The sequence below is a fragment of the Pinus tabuliformis genome, chromosome 8 (genome assembly GCF_031772625.1).
Source record: "Pinus tabuliformis cultivar Carrire ecotype Pingquan chromosome 8, CPIR1, whole genome shotgun sequence".
NCBI lineage: Eukaryota > Viridiplantae > Streptophyta > Pinopsida > Pinales > Pinaceae > Pinus > Pinus tabuliformis.
This window is the reverse complement of record NC_142294.1, coordinates 539,052,566-539,070,048: the sequence shown is the minus strand read 5'-3', so window position 1 is coordinate 539,070,048 and position 17,483 is coordinate 539,052,566. Positions and strand designations below refer to the sequence as shown.

Genomic DNA, 17,483 nt, shown 5'->3' with positions numbered 1-17,483 from the left:
CTCCGATTTATCCCTAAACTAATCCCGAACCACCGTGATTAAATCCATGGTCCCCCCATCAACTCCTGTCATTTCCCCCCGCGTAGCTCTTCTACTCGACTACCGTTGATCATCACCCCCCCACCCCCCCCCCCCCAATCCAACGACGCATAGCTATATTGGCCACGTCTAATGGTTGAACATTAACCACCCGATAAAGTGGTTTTCCTAGACCTCGCGGATGCTACGTGTCAAACGTTGTATTGCATCAAGTGACCCTTCCCAAATACCGCCCGCGCCACAAAAGCGGTGCGATGGCCCTCCAAAACCGCTCCCCCCATTTAACCAAAAAACCATCAACTGTTCATCCAAAAGTGAACCCGCCAAAATTAATCATTTTCTCTATAAAAGGTCGCGAAGCTCTCTTTCGCCCTTTTTCCACGTGTTCTCGGTGTAAACTCTGTGAAACATTACAATCCCTGCGAACACCAAATTTACCTCCAGACTTTCAAGACCATTCTAGAAGACGTTGCAGACAACCTAATTGACTTTTCAGTCTGTACCAAGACCACGCCAACCACTGTAGCTGCCGTGAACCACCATTTTTAGAGCCAATTCGCCAAATTCCAGGAATTTCACCACGAATTACCTCTTACCCTTGCAAATTTCAAAACCTTTAGCTTGTGCAGTGTTTTGATTTAATTATTGAGTTAGAACACTGCCAATTTTAAGAAACTGCTTGCCTAAACCCTCTGAAAAATCCCAAAACCTTTAATAAAACCCCCTAGAGCATAATTAAAATCCACAAGAACTGAATTATGTTTTCCCCTATTGCCATGGACGTTAGACCCTTTACCACTCCACAATTATACCTGTACCACTTCCCCTTGATGACAAGGATTTCCAAATCAAAGACACAACTTCATTAGAGCTCTTGCTGAAAATTCATTGCTTAAGAAAAGATAGACACCTGAACCATACAGTTGATATTGACCTTTGGGAGTCCAATTTACCTAGATACCAGTTCCCCCAAGTTCATATCTTTCCAGAAATTGTTCATATGTGCTATGCATGCTACGTCCCCCAGCCATAGCGCCATAATCTCTCATGACTAGAAGGTTATATTCACTATCATAGCCCAGTCCATTAATGAAATGTTGCAGTTCCAACCAGGGCCAAACCTAACCCCACTCTCAATTGGAGACCTGTTGGACTAGTATCCCAAGCTAAGCCCATCAAGGTTGGCCCAGTTGTTCCAAACCTTCATTAGAGAGGAAAAACACATCCCTAAGGATCCCCCTCCATATGTAGCAACTATTTTCTCTAAATGGGGCCAGTACATTGTAACCATGATATCATGTGTTTTGGGTTACTCTACCAGTGAATACATTGATGAACTTATTCTTGCCTTCATGTCCATTTATACCCCAGGACAACCTCCTGCAACCATATATGACTTTGCCAATTTCATAGCTGATAGAATGCATGAGCAGTTCACAAGAATGGGAAATGAGAGAGTATTCAAATACTCCTCTGTATTGTACCATCTATTTTTATATTATCAGTTGGATAAGTTTCCTTTCACTCTCCAGAAGCTTGACACGAGGGGCCAGCCCAGATATGTCATTTTTTGGACCCCACTTTTCCATGAGTTTGGATCACTATATACATAATCAAATTTCATAGATTATTTTGTGTACCCAATCATGACTATGCTCACTGGAAATCCTCCACCTAGGATAAGTTCAGAGATAAAAAGAGTCCTCCAACTTTCCAAGCAAACCAAAGTGGGTGATTGGTACCTTTACCAAAACCACACAGAAATAAGAATATATGGTTGCCTGCTTGCTCCATATAAGTTGCCAAGATACCTCCCTATGAGGTTGTTTGCCTTAGAATATTACAGACAGATCATCAATGCAGAGGAAGTCAACTTTGTCGATGCCAAGAAGAAGGCCTATTTCAAAATCAAACACCAATTAGGCCCCTTCATATGCAATTCCAAAGAGGCAGGGAAAGAGGCACACCTGATTCTGCAAAGAATGAAATTCCAAAGGAGTTTTGTATGGAGATATGACCCTTTAGAATTCATTACCAAGAAAAGGCAAAAGATCAAGCTAGGACCTTTTATCCAACACCCCATACCAGAAATAGAGGCATATGCCAATCAAACAGAATGGGTGGAAAATACTTTAGTAGACAGAGACAACACAAGGGTAAATGTGGAAAATGCTTTGATTGATTTGGAAAAGCAGCTTGATGAGAGCTCTTTTCTGCAGGTACCAGAAGAGAAATAAGAGCCATGAGCACCCCTCGAGTCATGCAGACTCCTCAAAATGAGGATAAAAGTCCAAAAAGAAATAGAGAGGGAGTTTCCACTTCAGGAATTGACACCTCTAATTTGCAACAGGAAACAAGTCACAGCAAGAGGCAAAAGCTCAATTCGGCCTCTGAATAGGAATATACAGAAGGATCAGCACAGGTAACCAACACAGAGGTAGACAGAAGTAGGCCCACAAATCCATCTGAAGATATACAAGAGCCTCCCACATCACAAACTTAGATGTTGGAAAGGTAGCTTAGTGTGGAAGTGTCTTCCTTCAATAGGCCTGCTGACAAAGACCAAGACATAAAGGACAGGTATAAAGAAATCAAAATGAGGAATGAGAGGCTTAAAGCCCAAACATATGCTCAATACCTAAAGCTCACTCCCACAAATCAAACAAGGTTGATGTCAGGCTTTGACATCAAGGAAGAAAAGCTGCAGGTGTCCTTTATCAAACCTATAACACAACAGCCCAAAACATCATCAGATTTCAAGAGGGTTGACTTTGAAGTATTGGAAAGGGATATTCATCCCATAGACCAAATAGAATTGCATAAACAGGCTGGAGAAATGATATACTCCACCCTCACAGGTATAGCCATAACTGCTCATCAGCTACAAAACTCATTGAACAGCACGTTGGCATAATTTCAGTTAGAGAAGGCCTCCTCACAGGCCAAGGATACAAGGATTAAGTCTTTGGAAGAATTGGTTATTGAGTTGGGACATGATCCCAAAGATGTAAAAGCTGTTGAGCAACTGATAAAGAAGAAGAACGATGATATTGCTGCACTGAAGAAGCAATTGCAGATACCTTAGCTGCAACATCCTCAAACACTTGAAGTCATAGAGAACCAAACCAAACATGAAGAATTGATGGACTTGGTACTAAAACTCAATGATCAACTAAGAGAGACAAAGAAAGAATTGGATAACTTGATCCAATTAAAACAAACTGACATTGCCACGAATTCTACAAATGTCATCCCTACAGTATCTACAACAGTCCCTTCTACACTAGCAACTTCACTTGCACCAACAGCTCCACATGCCACAACATTTCCAGTTACAGCAGAGTCTACAACAACAACAGGTACATCAGGAGAAAAAGCAGCAGAATTAGTTAAAGCCATGGAAGATGTTATCACTCAAGAATTTTTTTTTCAAAATTTTTCACATCAGTTCGATTGTTTGTCAAAGGCACATAAATCCTTTCTATCAGTTTCGCAGCCCAGCTCGGTTTAGGTGATTTCGTAGCGGAAAATACCGAGTTTGCACTAACTGCGCTACGAAATGGGAAATTCGTGCTGATCCATAGCACATCTCACCCCAGCTGTCATAGTTTCTGCAAGAATTTTACGGGAATAGCATGTGTAAGGTCTTGCATGACGTTCACAATATGTTCTTCCTGCTAAAAGTACCGGGGGAATATCGTTATGTGTAAGGAATGGAAATGAGCTGCCCTTCTGTATCACTCATGTTCCAAGTTGGCGGTAATGCAACATATCATAATATGGGTGCTTGCAAAGATAGGGTTGACAGTTGTACAAGCGAAAGTTGCGGTGGTCATGAAGTGGATATAATGCACTTTTTAATAGGAACCGCAATTCCAGGCACCAACATAATTGATAATACAAATGGCACTGGAGGAGATAGGTTTGGCCATTTGGTTGATCTATATGCATCCACACAATCAGTATCTTGATGGATTGGATCCTCAAGGAAGTGGAAATGGTGCTAATTTTAGTGCGCAGAATGATTGGCAGGGAGCGTAGTGGCATCATTTGATTGCCAATTCCTTTGGTCTTCTGGAGAATGCAAGCCTATATGCATCAACTAGTAGCAGAGGGACTTACACTCTTGAGTTTTCCAGGCCCCTGCGCACATCTGATCGTCTTCAACAGGATGTTCAATTTGTTATAGGACAAACATACAATTTCTCAGCTGTCAGTGGAGGATATGTTTCCTTGGGGGCGTTGTTGAGCAGATTTTACCATCAGTTTCCGTCTTGTTTGGAAAAGCTCAGAGACTAGAGGAATTTTCTATGCAATTACCAGAGATAATAATCACCACTGTGGACGGGAAAAGATGAATTATCAGTTCAGTTTGGGTAATTTTTAGTATAAGCTCCTCATCCACGGCATGTAGCAAAACCATTTAATGGGTGTCAAGATTCGTGTAAGCAGAGGCAGAATTTAAATTAGTGCTTTAATGAAATCCATCGAAGGATAGGGGACATCAAGCAGGCTCGTATTGGTGGCCATGGACGAGAGCGTTAATGCTCTTCATTGGGCTCTTAACAACGTGTTAACATCGCAGGATAGAATCATTCTAATTCATGCTCAGCGCCCTCCAAATCCCCTTTTCGTAGCTCGAAGACCTGGTTTCATGGTGCCAGCAGATGTACTGAAGGAATTCGAAAACGATGTTAAGAAGTCTACAGAGAAGAAGGCAAGCTGGGAAAAATGTTTTGGCGGATGACTGGTTTCTCGCTCCCTTCAGCGGTGGATTCAATTTTGGACAAAGAAACATGTACAGTTGAAGACCTCTTTGCCGAGGAGGAAATTATTCAAGAGTGCAGGACTATCAACAATCGCCTTATTAATTTTCTTCGAAACACCAGATGGTGCAGAAAGTAAGCGAGCTTTCAGGTTTCCATTTATAGCGTGTGAGATATTCTCTTGTGAAATTGACATTATTCTCAAGACACTGGTTGAAGAGGAAGAGTTAATGAATTTACTGTTTTCCTTCTTGGAATCTGACCGGCTCCATAGAACCTTGCTGGTTGGATACTTTAGCAAGGTTGTAATCTGCTTGTTGTTATGAAAGACGGTAGCCACCATTTGTTATATTCAAGCACATCAAGAGATACTGGCTAAGTTGGTGAATTTGATTGGTATTCCATCGATCATGGAGGTATTGATCAGGCTAGTTGGAGCTGACAATCATATGTATGCATATCATGTTGATGCTTTGCAATGGTTAGCTGATACTAACTTGCTAGAAATGCTTGTAGATGCATTGAGCTCAACGAATTGTGCTGCAGTACATTAAAATGCTGCAGAAACACTTTGTGCTATAACTCATCTTGCTCCATCTGCACTGGCCTTGAAGCTTTCCAGCCCAAGCTTTGTGGAACAACTTTTTTGTAATACCTTAGAGAACCCACAGTCGAAATCTACATTAGTGCATTCGTTGTCCGTATGCATTTCATTGTTGGACTGTAGTAAATATAGTAAATTTGGAGCAGCTGGTTCAGCATGGGGAAATCATATCATTAAGCCAGTTATAACTCCAAATCCTGAGACAGGGGATGGCATGCTACATGGCCTTGGTAAACTGCTAGAGCTGTTGAATGTGTCTTCTGATGCAAATGTTCTGCCTACCACATATGAAGAGATAGAACAGTTAAAATCCCATCTAAAAGTTGTAGATTTTGGGGCTGGACGAGGTTATTTAACTCACATGCTTTTTGACTGTTATGGCATTAAGGACATAGTACTAGTGGAGCGCAGGTCATATAAGTTCAAGGCTGATCGAACTTTGAGACAGACAGAGGCCATTAATTTGGAGCGCCTGAGAATAGACATTGAAGATTTGAAATTGGAAGCTGTGGAATCTTTGAAGGGCTTTTACTATGCTGCAGGGGGGAAACATCTTTGTGGACCAGCGACAGATTTGGCCCTCCGATGCTGTCTTAGTGGACAAAACCATAACAAATATGTATCTGAAGATACCAATAGAGGAGGAAATCATCCTTACATAAAAGGCCTTGAAATTGCAACATGTTGCCACCATCTTTGCCAATGGAAATCTTATGTGAATAAACATTTTTTCATAAACCTGGGCTTTACAAGAGAGAAATTTTGTGCTGTAACATGGCTGACCAGCTGGGCACTTGATGGGGAGCATTGCTCTGATCATTCCAATGGAGTTAAAGTCGAAACCAACTTAAATGTTTGCAATACCACTGAAGATGCTGCTAATGTTCATGATGGTGGAAATATTATTAGATGCTTGAAGCCAGCTGAAAGGGCAGTACTAGGCTTGAAATGCAAAGAACTTCTTGATACTGGCAGGCTCATATGGTTGAGAGAGCTGGGACTAAATGCTAAACTAGTAAACTATGTTCCAGCCAAAGTATCTCCAGAAAACAGGTTACTTCTTGCAAGCAATGGTTAAAGAACTTGAATCACTTATGGTTGAGTTGTAAACACCACATATTTGGTGGTTACCTTTGTGGCAAGCGATTTGGGGTTTCCATTTTTCATGCTGTTATTAACTGTATTGGCCATTTGTTCATTAAATTGGGCTTTATGCACACTCGAATGGTCCATGGGGATACTTCACAATCATTTGAGGTGGATGATTTATTGATCTAATTGAACATCTGTCAAAGTTGTGTTCTTCGCGGTCTGGAATTTATTGAAGTGGCTATAAGAAAAGGTGCTTTGTAGTGAAAGGTTCCAAGTTAGCAGGGCTTGCAGAGAAATCTGAGCATGCTGTTTGAGTTTTATAGGAAAATCTATTGACATTGAAGCCTGGCAGCTGAACAGGATTACTTGCAAGTTGTTATTCATTTGTGGAGGAAAATGTGAACAATCAGCTGAAAGAGAAATATGAGGAGAAGATAGCAAGAATGCAGAGAAGTGATGAGACTGTGTATGATGAAATTACGCAGCAGTTTCGTAGCGCGCTACGAAACTGCTGTAGCTGCATGTTTCAGTTGAGCCAATCAATTATGATTGACAAATCAGCAAATCTTTCTGAAATGTGTTGTCTTCACACATGAAAAAATGGCCAGCACATCGAAGACGTGGCAGCCTGTTCAATTTTGAGTAATCAAAGATAAAAGGCATACTGCTTTGGATTCGAATATTGTGAAGCACATCAAAGACCGACAAACAGGGGCCTATGTTTCAGGATAACGGAAAGGATGTGTTATTGAAGACAAACATGGGGCATTAACTGCTCATATCATGCCATCTCAGCCAAACGGAAAGGAAACCATGTGTCAAAGCTGCAAGGAGGAATCTTCTATGAGGAGGATAGAGATAGAGTTATAATTAAATTAGAACTTTTTAGAACTTCAGTTAGTGCTTATCGTATTTAATGAGTTAGTTCAATAGCAGATAGGGGTAATTAGTGGCAATCATCGAGCTCCCCTCATGCTGGAGGAGGAAGCTCTAAGTAGTTAGAATTTTGTGTCTATATAGAGGGGAATGATCTATGTAATTGGGGGTTGGATGTTTTGGAGAAGACTGTTTTTGGTTTATGTATAAACAAATTTCAGTAATGCAAATGACTGTGTTTTCTTCTCAGGATTCACAATGGATCTTCTTGTTCAAATGTGTGATGGTATTCTTTCTTTAAGGTTCTTTTACAGTTTTGTTAATGCATAATCACTCAGAACTCATGAATCATGCTCTGACTTCCTGTATGCCTTGGCAAACTGTGGTTTCAAAGTTATGTTTGAACATATAGATGTAAAGTGCCCTGATTTCTATGAAAAGATAGTGTTTTTGTTTGCTGAGATATGAGAGACTCCATAAGCCCAATGGGAATCAATTCAATGTTGTCCAGCCAGTTTATTTTTCATGTGTCTTATAAGAGTTAGCCATCTTTTCTTGTCATTAGTCAATATTCATAATCTGTGAGAGAGCCCTCTCAGACTAAGGAGGCTAAGCCTTAGTCCAAAGCCTGGTTTGAAATAGTTACACAGAATCTTGCTGATTGGCAGCCTCCAGGACCTGATTTTGTGATAACATTTTGGTGCGTCTACCGGGAGCCTGAAGATTATTCATTCCGGAAATCATGAAGCTGAACTTTTGAAGGTAGCAGGAGCTCAGAAGGTTTTTGAGGCTGCAAAACTACCTTGGCGACTCCACACATCAAATAAGAAATTAGAAGGTGACTCCACTGCTAGAAGATCAGTAGCTTGATGAAGTTTCAAGATGGATTCCACTGCAAGAATGAATGCCAGGTATGCTCCTATGAATCGGTCTCATATCCCTGGTTTTCCAAATCCTATGCCGGAGGTTGATTGGTTAGAGGATCTTCCAATATTCAAAGATGAAAAGAAAGATGATGCTGCTCTTCATTTGGTTAAATTCCATATGCATGTACGAAGTCTTAAGGTTCATTTCCCTGAAGATTGTCTCATGAAAATGTTTATGACCACTTTAGAAGGAAAAGCATGGTCTTGGTATAAAAGTCTGGAAAATGGTTCAATATATTCGCTTGCTAGTTTTCATGATGAATTCTGTGAAATGTATAAAGAAGGTTATCCTTCCTTATTGCTGCTTAAAGATTGCTGTAGGCATTCTTTAAATCTTATTCAGTACTTGGAGGATTGTTATGATGATGATGAATTTATGGATGAAGAAATTTTAGAGGCTCTTCATAACAATGCATTTCAGCACCGAGAAGAAAGTATAACCTCTCATGAAACGCAGCATGAAGATCAGCAGGGGTTTATTTGTGAAAACCATGTTTCATCCTTTGATATTGATGTAGAGATGCAGCAGATTTGTCAGGCTTCAGATCATCATGAGTATGAAATCGATTGCAAACAGCAAGAAGAAGTGGGAGATAGCTTTTATGACCCTCAGGCAGAGGAAAAGCTTGTTCAATTTTGTAATTCCTTGCAGCAGCTTTCTTCAAATAATAATCATAATAGTGAGGAAAATTACATTGTTTGTGAGCATCATTCAGAAAGGCAGTTGGATAGCATATCAAATAAATTTGGTGTGGCTGAAGATAAGTTGTCCAAAGATACAGAAAGTTTTGAGAATCAGCAAACTAACCATGTGTTTTTTGACCCTGTAGCTGACTACATGGAAGAGTTTTACTCTCAAGTTTTTCAGTTTTTCTATGAAGATCAGAGGCAACTTCAGTGGCAGTGGTCATCACAATATTATTGTGGCTCTGAACTTCGATGCAGTCAAAAAACTCAAATATCAGATAAAACAGAGGATTGGCTACATTGGAAATTTCATATTGATTGAGCAGAAAGAAGTTGAAATTGTTAGGGTAGGTAGGTAGGTAAATGCAAAAAAGCTCAAGGTCAACTGGGCATTTTTCAGTAGATGTAGCTTTCTTTCTCCTACAGTCATGTTTGTCAAGCAAATTTCTGTTTGTCATAAATGGATAAGGCACTGGATCTGCATGTTCTTAGTGTACTGTAGGAGCACACTATCCCAAGTGGAGCCACTGTTATCACTCAAGATTTTTTTTTTTTAAATTTTCACATCAGTTTGATTGTTTGTCAAAGGCACATAAATCCTTTCTATCAGTTTCGCAGCGCAGCTCGGTTTAGGTGATTTCGTAGCGGAAAATACCGAGTTTGCACTAACTGCGCTACGAAATGGGAAATTCGTGCTGATCCATAGCACATCTCGCCCCAACTGTCATAGTTTCTGCAAGAATTTTACGGGAATAGCATGTGTAAGGTCTTGCATTACGTTCACAATATGTTCTTCCTGCTAAAAGTACCGGGGGAATATCGTTATGTGTAAGGAATGGAAATGAGCTGCCCTTCTGTATCACTCATGTTCCAAGTTGGCGGTAATGCAACATATCATAATATGGGTGCTTGCAAAGATAGGGTTGACAGTTGTACAAGCGAAAGTTGCGGTGGTCATGAAGTGGATATAATGCACTTTTTAATAGGAACCGAAATTCCAGGCACCAACATAATTGATAATACAAATGGCACTGGAGGAGATAGGTTTGGCCATTTGGTTGATCTATATGCATCCACACAATCAGTATCTTGATGGATTGGATCCTCAAGGAAGTGGAAATGGTGCTAATTTTAGTGCACAGAATGATTGGCAGGGAGCGTAGTGGCATGATTTGATTGCCAATTCCTTTGGTCTTCTGGAGAATGCAAGCCTATATGCATCAACTGGTAGCAAAGGGACGGACTTACACTCTTGAGTTTTCCAGGCCCCTACGCACATCTGATCGTCTTCAACAGGATGTTCAATTTGTTATAGGACAGACATACAATTTCTCAGCTGTCAGCGGAGGATATGTTTCCTTGGGGGCGTTGTTGAGCAGATTTTACCATCAGTTTCCGTCTTGTTTGGAAAAGCTCAGAGACTAGAGGAATTTTCTATGCAATTACCAGAGATAATAATCACCACTGTGGACGGGAAAAGATGAATTATCAGTTCAGTTTGGGTAATTTTTAGTATAAGCTCCTCATCCACGGCATGTAGCAAAACCATTTAATGGGTGTCAAGATTCGTGTAAGCAGAGGCAGAATTTAAATTAGTGCTTTAATGAAATCCATCGAAGGATAGGGGACATCAAGCAGGCTCGTATTGGTGGCCATGGACGAGAGCGTTAATGCTCTTCATTGGGCTCTTAACAACGTGTTAACATCACAGGATAGAATCATTCTAATTCATGCTCAGCGCCCTCCAAATCCCCTTTTCGTAGCTCGAAGACCTGGTTTCATGGTGCCAGCAGATGTACTGAAGGAATTCGAAAACGATGTTAAGAAGTCTACAGAGAAGAAGGCAAGCTGGGAAAAATGTTTTGGCGGATGACTGGTTTCTCGCTCCCTTCAGCGGTGGATTCAATTTTGGACAAAGAAACATGTACAGTTGAAGACCTCTTTACCGAGGAGGAAATTATTCAAGAGTGCAGGACTATCAACAATCGCCTTATTAATTTTCTTCGAAACACCAGATGGTGCAGAAAGTAAGCGAGCTTTCAGGTTTCCATTTATAGCGTGTGAGATATTCTCTTGTGAAATTGACATTATTCTCAAGACACTGGTTGAAGAGGAAGAGTTAATGAATTTACTGTTTTCCTTCTTGGAATCTGACCGGCTCCATAGAACCTTGCTGGTTGGATACTTTAGCAAGGTTGTAATCTGCTTGTTGTTATGAAAGACGGTAGCCACCATTCGTTATATTCAAGCACATCAAGAGATACTGGCTAAGTTGGTGAATTTGATTGGTATTCCATCGATCATGGAGGTATTGATCAGGCTAGTTGGAGCTGACAATCATATGTATGCATATCATGTTGATGCTTTGCAATGGTTAGCTGATACTAACTTGCTAGAAATGCTTGTAGATGCATTGAGCTCAACAAATTGTGCTGCAGTACATTAAAATGCAGCAGAAACACTTTGTGCTATAACTCATCTTGCTCCATCTGCACTGGCCTTGAAGCTTTCCAGCCCAAGCTTTTTGGAACGACTTTTTTGTAATACCTTAGAGAACCCACAGTCAAAATCTACATTAGTGCATTCGTTGTCCGTATGCATTTCATTGTTGGACTGTAGTAAATATAGTAAATTGGGAGCAGCTGGTTCAGCATGGGGAAATCATATCATTAAGCCAGTTATAACTCCAAATCCTGAGACAGGGGATGGCATGCTACACGGCCTTGGTAAACTGCTAGAGCTGTTGAATGTGTCTTCTGATGCAAATGTTCTGCCTACCACATATGAAGAGATAGAACAGTTAAAATCCCATCTAAAAGTTGTAGAGTTTGAGGCTGGACGAGGTTATTTAACTCACATGATTTCTGACTGTTATGGCATTAAGGACATAGTACTAGTGGAGCGTAGGTCATATAAGTTCAAGGCTGATCGAACTTTGAGACAGACAGAGGCCATTAATTTGGAGCGCCTGAGAATAGACATTGAAGATTTGAAATTGGAAGCTGTGGAATCTTTGAAGGGCTTTTACTATGCTGCAGGGGGGAAACATCTTTGTGGACCAGCGACAGATTTGGCCCTCCGATGCTGTCTTAGTGAACAAAACCATAACAAATATGTATCTGAAGATACCAATAGAGGAGGAAATCATCCTTACATAAAAGGCCTTGAAATTGCAACATGTTGCCACCATCTTTGCCAATGGAAATCTTATGTGAATAAACATTTTTTCATAAACCTGGGCTTTACAAGAGAGCAATTTTGTGCTGTAACATGGCTAACCAGCTGGGCACTTGATGGGGAGCATTGCTCTGATCATTCCAATGGAGTTAAAGTCGAAACCAACTTAAATGTTTGCAATACCACTGAAGATGCTGCTAATGTTCATGATGGTGGAAATATTATTAGATGCTTGAAGCCAGCTGAAAGGGCAGTACTAGGCTTGAAATGCAAAGAACTTCTTGATACTGGCAGGCTCATATGGTTGAGAGAGCTGGGACTAAATGCTAAACTAGTAAACTATGTTCTAGCCAAAGTATCTCCAGAAAACAGGTTACTTCTTGCAAGCAATGGTTAAAGAACTTGAATCACTTATGGTTGAGTTGTAAACACCACATATTTGGTGGTTACCTTTGTGGCAAGCGATTTGGGGTTTCCATTTTTCATGCTGTTGTTAACTGTATTGGCCATTTGTTCATTAAATTGGGCTTTATGCACACTCGAATGGTCCATGGGGATACTTCACAATCATTTGAGGTGGATGATTTATTGATCTAATTGAACATCTGTCAAAGTTGTGTTCTTCGCGGTCTGGAATTTATTGAAGTGGCTGTAAGAAAAGGTGCTTTGCAGTGAAAGGTTCCAAGTTAGCAGGGCTTGCAGAGAAATCTGAGCATGCTGTTTGAGTTTTATAGGAAAAGCTATTGACATTGAAGCCTGGCAGCTGAACAGGATTACTTGCAAGTTGTTATTCATTTGTGGAGGAAAATGTGAACAATCAGCTGAAAGAGAAATATGAGGAGAAGATAGCAAGAATGCAGAGAAGTGATGAGACTGTGTATGATGAAATTACGCAGCAGTTTCGTAGCGCGCTACGAAACTGCTGTAGCTGCATGTTTCAGTTGAGCCAATCAATTATGATTGACAAATCAGCAAATCTTTCTGAAAGGTGTTGTCTTCACACATGAAAAAATGGCCAGCACATCGAAGACGTGGCAGCCTGTTCAATTTTGAGTAATCAAAGATAAAAGGCATACTGCTTTGGATTCGAATATTGTGAAGCACATCAAAGACCGACAAACAGGGGCCTATGTTTCAGGATAACGGAAAGGATGTGTTATTGAAGACAAACATGGGGCATTAACTGCTCATCTCATGCCATCTCAGCCAAACGGAAAGGAAACCATGTGTCAAAGCTGCAAGGAGGAATCTTCTATGAGGAGGATAGAGTTAGAGTTATAATTAAATTAGAACTTTTTAGAACTTCAGTTAGTGCTTATCGTATTTAATGAGTTAGTTCAATAGCAGATAGGGGTAATTAGTGGCAATCATCGAGCTCCCCTCATGCTGGAGGAGGAAGCTCTAAGTAGTTAGAAGTTTGTGTCTATATAGAGGGGAATGATCTATGTAATTGGGGGTTGGATGTTTTGGAGAAGACTGTTTTTGGTTTATGTATAAACAAATTTCAGTAATGCAAATGACTGTGTTTTCTTCTCAGGATTCACAATGGATCTTCTTGTTCAAATGTGTGATGGTATTCTTTCTTTAAGGTTCTTTTACAGTTTTGTTAATGCATAATCACTCAGAACTCATGAATCATGCTCTGACTTCCTGTATGCCTTGGCAAACTGTGGTTTCAAAGTTATGTTTGAACATATAGATGTAAAGTGCCCTGATTTCTATGAAAAGATAGTGTTTTTGTTTGCTGAGATATGAGAGACTCCATAAGCCCAATGGGAATCAATTCAATGTTGTCCAGCCAGCTTATTTTTCATGTGTCTTATAAGAGTTAGCCATCTTTTCTTGTCATTAGTCAATATTCATAATCTGTGAGAGAGCCCTCTCAGACTAAGGAGGCTAAGCCTTAGTCCAAAGCCTGGTTTGAAATAGTTACACAGAATCTTGCTGATTGGCAGCCTCCAGGACCTGATTTTGTGATAACAGAAGAGATGTCAATTCAGGCTACAGAAATGAATAAACTGAAGGAAAAGGTGGCAAGTTTAGAAATTGACTACAAACTTGCACATATTATGCAAAAGGAAGAGGCACAAAAAGCAAACAGGATGAGTGAAAGGGTCAAAACCTTGGAAAAGGACCTAACATTAGAGAAACCCTTGGACAGGCCAAGGAACTGTTATGGGCCAATATGATTGACTCTGTCAATGATATTTGGCCATTAATTCAAGTTACTTTTGAACAAATAGAATTAATAAAGATAGTTACAGAAGCTATCCAGAAAGTAAAGGAGGAGTTGGGAGACATGCCTGAAGATGCCAATAGACTCATCCACTTCCTCAACAACAAGAACAAGTATGAACTCCATGAGCTGGACATAGAGGATAGGACTAATACCATTTTGGAAATATGGAAGGTTCTTTCCAAGAGAAACCTAATGCTGAACATAGAAGAAAAGTGACACAACATGCAGGTGGCCATTGATAGATTCATTGCCAAATTCCAAATTTTGAAGGAGAAAGTATTGCCCAGTCCATTGGTCATTAATGACAAACTTATGACACAGTTGGAATATGGTAATAGACTTAGGCAGTTGGCTAAGGAACAAGCTAGCACTTCATCTATAAAAGCACTGCCAACATGCAAAGTTTTTTATAACATATTTGAGAACTTGTTTTTTCTCTAGCATGAGATAAAACACTTTTTCCTCACCAATTTTTCCAAGTATACTAAAGCTGATGAGATATACCGAATGCTGATGAATTTAAAATTACCTGATGCAGAATAGTGGGAAAAGATGACTGATTTACTGTGAGAAATTTACAGTAAAAATGTTACCACACAGTAAAAATAAGAACATCCAGGTAAACAAATGAAAACATGACAACATGGTTAAAGAGTATCAAGGTCAAAGAGTATCAGGTGAAATATAAAATTTGACAAAGATTCTAGCATAAAAGACCACAACTACAAGCCAGCATAAAGGGCTACAAATCCAACCATAAAAGCCAGCAGTACCACATAAAAAGGGACATCATGAAACAATTCAATAGCTGCCTCTATCTTCTTGCAAGAAGATATTTGTATTTCCTAGATTAAATCTCAAGTTAGTTTGAGGTATTTTGTAATAATTTTTTGTATAAATACTTCACAATTCGAAGTATATAGTGTGGATACTTAGACATTTCTATAAACCTTCTTGATCAAAAGACTGTAAGCTATTGTATCACTGTTTGGACCAACAAGCTGGAATAATGAACAAAGACAAGATATTTCACAGGATTCATGTGTAAAAGCGAAGTACAGACAAGTATTTTCTCGTGTTGTTATCTTTCTTTAAAAGTTTTCCATAATCTTTAATGTATCTGAAATCTGAATGATATCTCAGAATTTGCTTCATTGCACTCTGTTTTAAGTATTATGCATTTTAATGTTTTTTGCTAATTATCTAAGTTAAGGAATTCTTGATTGCTCCTTAGTTTAGGTAGTTTCCATGTAATCTACAGCAAAGGATTCTTAATTGCCCTTTGATCATGATTATCCTCTGTTCCTTATTTTAATCCCCGTCTGAGAATTCTTAAGTGCTCTCTCACCCTGGTTAAGATCATTTCACCCATCCGACCCAAAGACCTGCACTTTACTTTGCTAGCTTTCCCTTTGAACACTCCATTTAATGAGTTAATTCCAGTTCTGATGCCCTTCTTTGACTCAATAGCCCAATGGTCTAGAGACATCCTTCTACCCATCTGTTCTAAGGATTCCACCATCCAACCTTCAACACAAATCAAAACCCCCTGAACTTTAAGAACTAGCCTAAAAATCCTAGCAAACAATGCTAAATCATATAGAGAGAGCATTCTCTGAGCCATAGCTTGGCTAGAGCCTATGCTTAAAAGATTGGTTTGTGGTTACCTTGGTCTTTTCCTTCTTCTGATAACTTCTAGTGAAAAATTCTGAGTGATAACAGAACTGAAGCAGAACATCAGTGTGTATAGAGTTGTAGCAGAGACCATAATTTGATGGTAGAGATCAAAGTTTAGTTTAGCTCCAATGTTACATGATTGAAGTTTTTTTTCTTACAGGGAATTGTTGTGAATGGAAATGAGCCATGATATTTCATATGTTGTTATAGGGTTTGATGAGTTTATTTCTGCATACTAGTGCTAATGGCTCCATTATTGTATTTAGTTTGTTAGTTGTTGGCTAGTCATATTATTGCAGAGTTGATGCATAGATTGGAGCCATTATTTTACTTTACTGGAGAACATATGTTTGTGGTGATTTTATTTGTGTGGTTGATGGTAACTTGCTGTTGAGATTATGATTATAGAGTTGAATCAGAGTTGAGCAGAGTGTCTTGGGATCCAGTCTAAAAAATATATGAAACAAGGTTCGCATAGAGTAGAGGATCAGTATGAGAGTGGAGCAGTGCTTCTGTAGCATTGGCGAAAGGAACAATTTTTCCATCCAATGGTAGTTGGATAGTCCAATTGGAGTTGAATGAGGATTGTTGATCATGGTGAGTTTCAGTGGATTGTAGTCCGTAGATCCATATGAGAACATAGTCTTCTGATCCAATCAGTAGAATCGAGTCTCTTAGCTGATGGGAGTTAGCTAATTGTAGTGAGATCAAGTCTCCATGTTGATGGGAGTCAGAAAATCTATGTAAAATATCATTGCTTGACATAATAGAGATTCAGAGTAGTGCAAAAACGACAAGGGGGGTTTTTTTCCCAGAGAAGGGTTTTCTACCAAATATCTTGTGTCTCTTATGTGGATGTGTTTTGTTGTGTTGTTTATTGTTGCTGTCATGGTTATATTGTTTTAGCTACTTATATGGTTTATGTATATGAGATAACCAATGTGTTGTTGGTTAATATATGTATGATTTAGTAGAGAAGTTATAAATGGTAAAAATTGTGAATAAGTCACACTATTGATTCACCCCACCACCACCCCACCACCCCCCCCCCCCCCCCCCCCCCCCCCCTCCTCATTAGCGCTCAAGGTTTAAAATACTTACCAAGCACATTTCATATCCAACTCTTTTGCAAGATTCTTATAGATACGAACCTTTTCCTGAAGAGTTACTTATAATATGCATACCTTTGCTTTTCATTCAGTCATCTAGTTATTCCTTGAATTAGTTTGCTTCTTGACCACCTACATTCCTTCATCCTTTAAGAGTATTGTTTCCATACTATATGGAATATATATTATTCATAATGATACGACCAAGAACATTCCAAAAATGATGATCCTTATAGGATCTTTATGATCCCTCTTTGCAAAATTACTCCCTCTAACATGATGTTAGAAAAT

At 39.5% G+C, this 17,483-nt stretch overlaps 4 pseudogenes; all 4 read left to right on the top strand.

The window, feature by feature from the left end:
• The first annotated feature begins 3,674 nt into the window (after nt 1-3,674).
• Nucleotides 3,675-4,338, top strand: LOC149236536 (uncharacterized; annotated as a pseudogene).
• Nucleotides 4,339-4,770: 432 nt separating this feature from the next.
• LOC149236535 (uncharacterized) lies at nt 4,771-6,547 on the top strand (annotated as a pseudogene).
• Nucleotides 6,548-9,747: 3,200 nt separating this feature from the next.
• Nucleotides 9,748-10,415, top strand: LOC149236534 (uncharacterized; annotated as a pseudogene).
• A 432-nt stretch (nt 10,416-10,847) lies between these two features.
• LOC149236533 (extragenic suppressor of kinetochore protein 1-like) lies at nt 10,848-12,564 on the top strand (annotated as a pseudogene).
• Nucleotides 12,565-17,483: the final 4,919 nt, after the last annotated feature.